This window comes from Octodon degus, unplaced genomic scaffold, assembly GCF_000260255.1.
Source record: "Octodon degus isolate 3935 unplaced genomic scaffold, OctDeg1.0 scaffold00294, whole genome shotgun sequence".
NCBI lineage: Eukaryota > Metazoa > Chordata > Mammalia > Rodentia > Octodontidae > Octodon > Octodon degus.
This window is the reverse complement of record NW_004524870.1, coordinates 1,940,570-1,945,846: the sequence shown is the minus strand read 5'-3', so window position 1 is coordinate 1,945,846 and position 5,277 is coordinate 1,940,570.

The window sequence follows — 5,277 nt, the reverse complement described above, 5'->3', positions numbered from 1 at the left end:
GAGGTTAAGCTTAATAGCCTAAGTTGTTTGATAATAACAATAAGCTTGTCTTCTGGATGGTTAACCACCTAAGTTTGCAGACCAAAATTAGAGAAAAAGGAGGGCTGCAAGGAAAGCCAACATTTTGGCCCTAACCTTCTAAGGTCAATTAAAGCTCAGGACATATGAGAACTTGTACTGTAACGTCATGTACCTCGGTAGTGTCCCAAATTTTCTGATCAAGGAGATTATGGGGCCAAAGAGGAAAGTGATCGATGATGTAGAGTTGCCTGAGGAGAGTCACATGGAGAGAGAAAACTCTCTCAGGCTTTCACAGAGAGCACATTGGCCATGCAATGGCCATGACTCATCCACATGGCTGACACTAACAAAGGTTCTACAATCTGAGGTACAGGATCTCAGGACAAATCCTGAGGGCATTTCACTGACCTTCTCTGACCAAAAAGCTACAACTCTTGTTGCATAGGTCCTGCTTTACCTTGGTCTTAACCATCCAGTAGAAAAGTATGAAGACGAAATATAGGAAGTAGAGCCACGCTGTTATGTTGAGGTGTGGGGGACTCAGGTCAACAATTTCTCACATTGCCAGTTAAACAGAAGACCCAATGCTATTATGAGCTACTGGACTCTTAGAATATTTTGCTGAGTTTACACACCTAGAATATTCAAATAATGGAACTTAGAAAAATAAGGGGTATGCAGATGAATGTCCATTTTGTATTTGTTTATCAAAGTGGTTAAGATAGCTATATATTTACATTCTCTTAATGAATAGCATGATTTATTCTAATGGCATTTGTAAGTACGATCTCAAGTCTGCATCTTGTACAGCAATTAACCACTAAGAAGAATGTATGCAGTGTGTTAGTTATTGAAACTGTCCTAGCGATTTGATTTGAAACTGTCTCATTGCTATCTGTTTATCAATAAAATTATGAAAAAAAAATAATAAAAAAATACGGAACACCAGAAGAAATTCATGACCACCAATCCAAAGAGTACAGGAAGTTATTCTATAAAGAGATAAAAATGCCCATAATTACAAAAACACCAACTAAAAGACACCACCAAACATGGTAAGCACCTAAACTTAGGAGAAAAGTAGAGAACCAACATCATGAAAATAATTACATGAAGATAAACCAATGCATATGTTATAACCATCCATGTAAATACTTGAATTCACCAATTAGATGAATCAAACTGGCAGAGTGGATCAAAAGACAAAAATATAACAGTATGAAGTACACAAGAAACATATTAGCAGAAAAGAAATTCATATACTGAAAAATCAAAGGATGGAAAATAATCTTCCACATGACAGAAACAGAAAAAGTCAGGAGTAGATATTCTGTTTGCAGGCAATGTAAACTTCAAACCAAGAATGACCAAAGGGACAAGGACGGTCACTATAAACTTGTTAGAGGAAATCAAGGAGGAAGAGATAACAATTATAAGTATGTATACACCAAATCATATAAGGCAAATTTTAATGTACATGAAAAACCAAATAAGCAGTAATACACTTGAATTGGAGGACCTTAACATCCTGTTGTCTCAAAGAGATAGAACTAGACAGAAAATTAGCAAAGAGGTTGTAGAACTCAACCAAACCTTTGAACACGTGGACATAGTAGGCATTTACAGAGTGTTCCATCCAACAATGTATACAACACATATTCTTTTCAACTGCCTATGAGACAGTATTTAAAATAGACTACATACAAGTCATAGAACATGCTTAAGTAAATGCAAAGGAATTAATGTTATCCCATGCATATTATCAGATTATAGAGCAATAAAACTGGAACTTAATGACATAGGAAACTGAAAAAATTCCATGAAAATATGGAAACTAAATAACATCCTTCTGAGCAACAAAAGGGTCACAGATGTAATTTATTTTATTTTATTTATTTATTTTTGGACAAAGCAGGGATTGAACTCAGTCCCTTGTGCTTGCCAGGCAAGCACTTTTTCTACTGAGCCATCTCCAGGGCCCCCAGCAGAGGAAAGTAAAGAAGAAATTAAACAATATCTGCAATCAAACAAAATTGCAAACACAAGTTATGGGAATCTCTGGGATACAATGAGAAGAGTTCTCAGAAGGAAATTTACAGTAGTGAAATCTTACATTAGGAAAACAGAATAAGAGCAAATAAATGGCTTAATGCTGCACCTCAAGCTCATAGAAAAAGAAAAAGAAATCAAGTCTAAAGCTCAAAGATTGGGGAGATGGCTCAGTGGAGTAAGTGCTTCCCTGGCAAGCACAACAAGCACGAGGGCCTGAGTTCAATCCCCGGTTCCGAAAAAAAAAAAAAAAAAAAAAGATGAACCCCAGCAGAAATAAATTGAAACAAAGAACAAAAATTCTAACAATTAATGAATCAAAGAGTTTGTTCTTTGAAAGAATAAAATTTTTGATCCCTAGCCAAAGTTATGAAAAAAAAAGGAAACAAATATTCAAATTAGTGCAATACAAAATAAACAGTATGCAGGGGCCAGCCTGATAGCTCAGGAGACTAAAGTGCCTGCTTAGGCAGAGTGTAGCAGCCTGGGTTCGATCCCCAGCATGCTGTGGGGACCCTTTCCATGGGGCTTGCTGAGACGGTGATTGAGGCTTGGTGTGGTAGTACATACCTGTAATCCTGGTACTTGGGAGGCTGAAAACAGGAGAATCACTACGAGTCCAATCTAAAGAATGAGACTCTGTAGACCCTGTAGATGCTGTCCTAAATACAGAAAAAAAAATACTATGAAGTCACTACAGATCCTGTGGAGATTCAGAAGATCATCAATACCTACTTTGAAAATCTTTACTCTCATAGGATGGAAAATACATAAGAAATAGACAGATTCCTAGATATGTACATACTACCCAAACCGATTCAAGAAGATATAAAAATTCTGAATAACCCACTATCAGTTAATGAAATTGAAAACATATTTAAAAACTTAGCAACAAAGAAAAGCTCAGATCTTGATCAACTTAAACCTGAATTCTATAAGAAATTTGGAGAGAATTTAATGTCAACCCTACTCAAATCTTCAGTGAAATGGAAAGAGTAGCAGTTCTCCTATTTCTGGAGGCAACTATTACACTGATAGCAAAACCAGAGAAAGATCCAACCAAAAAAGAGAACTACAGATCAATCTCCCTCATGAACATAGATGCAAAAATCTTCAATAAAATACTAGCAAACAGAATGCAGCAAATCATCAAGAAGATTATACACCATGACAATGAAGGATTTATTCCAAGGATATAGGGGTGGTTCAACCTATGTAAATCTGTAAATGTAATACAATGTATCAACAGAATAAAAAAAAAAAAACCCAAAACACATGATCATCCTAATAGATGTGGAAAATGCTTTGGCAAAGTCTAAAATTCATTCATGATAAAAACTATGAAGAAGTTTCCAGTGGCTACTTGATCATGCATAAACCATCTCTAAGTAGTGAATAAAGTAAAGATGTGAAATTTCCCACTATTTTACGTTTCAGTGTGTTTGTGGCTTTCTTAGTTGCATCACGAAGTCGGCTATGTGGCCTTCCCCCATCTTATTTTATAAGAGCTATATTTCCTTTCTCAAGCCTTTTGGAAAATCTCTGATACAAATAGTAAAATTCTCAGATCCTTGCCTGAGATTTTTTATAAGAAAGGAAAAATAATGTCTGATTGTTGATTAGCTTGGGAAGCACATCTTGTTTCTATGATTGTTTACTTGAATATACTGATCTTTCCCCTGGAGTTACTTGGTGTACAGTTTCAGAATAAGGATAGTTCATTGTTGAACAAGGCTATGCCTTGAAAGAGCTATGAAGTTATAGTATAGAAACATAATCTCCAATTCCTTTTATAGTTAATTTGGCATGGCTTTATAAATATGAGTAGCAATGAAAACTTTTCAGAGGAGGCTCCTACGCAAATTATATTTTCTGTTTAAATTCACATAATAATTCAATTTAGGTTCAGAGAAGAAATGAAATACTGTAGAGCCAAGTGAAGAGAATGTGAATTACAACAAAAGCAAAGGTAAGGAGTAATAAAAGATTATGTGATTTTAAAGTCAATAAATAATACATATTTTAAGAATTAACAATTTAAAATAAAAGAAAAAAAGCAAAAATTCTTTAGGGAATACCATAGAAAAATTGTGCACATATACAACAAATGAAGCAATATAGTTATTTTTATTTAAATTGAAAATAAGAAGCAAAGAAGGCAAATCCAAGTTATCAATCTTCAAGATTGAAATGGAGAAAATATGGAGGAAATGAACTTTTATCAAACCCAAAAAACATCTGAGTCCAGGAAAGAAAGAATGTCATAGAATTGCCATGGACTATAAAGTAATGGTGTGTTTGATTTCATCAGAGTGAAACAGTAACAATAATTAGTACATAGGAGAAAAGAAAACAACCCATGTGATTGAGCTTTCACTGAACTTGGGAGACAGCAAGCTCCAGGTGGTTAATAGCCTGCAATACTCAATTCCACTAGAATGGAATTTAAGATGTTTGTGCTCTAGAATAACTTGGCACCTTTCCTATGAGACTTGGGAAAAACCATTGTTTGTCTCTTGATCATGTTCTTTTCTTTATAAAATAAAGAGTTTAAATTGGATTACATCTGAGATCCTGTTTAGCTTTAAAATCATAGTTCAAAATAAAATGGACTATTAATAAAAAGAGAGTGTTTCTCCTGTGGTTGGAACAAAGCTTTTGGGGGTACAGGAATAGAAAGTACTTGATTTTGTGAATGGAACTAAAGACAGGTTCAGAAGTTTGAGGAATGATATAAATTCTGGTCTTTGCTTATAAAGATTGCTGTGCTTGCATGGAATGCACTTTTCTTATTGTATCTAACTCAGGTCTTTTCTTCTTAATTTTCATGGTGTTATTCCTATCCTATTTCCTTTATTTGGCCTTTCATGATCTTATGTTGCCTGTTCTTTGTTGCAGGATAGTTCATGGCTGTTTATTATTCTGTTATTGTGCATCTACTCTCCAATTAGATTAGACATTTCTTAACTGTAGCACTAGGGAAGAAAAGAAAATCAGAAATATTGTGGAATACTCATTGTAGAATCAAAATTTATGGAAAGATGAATACATCTCAGTCTGACTTTCCCTCTAAATTTAAAATAAAGTCAGCTTCACTTTGTATTGAAATTTATTTTAATTTCCCCATCAGTCCCACTTGGGATGTAGATTTGTACAATTCTGAGCATTTAGAAGATAGAACTTGAAGAGAGATGCTTGCTTTGGCAG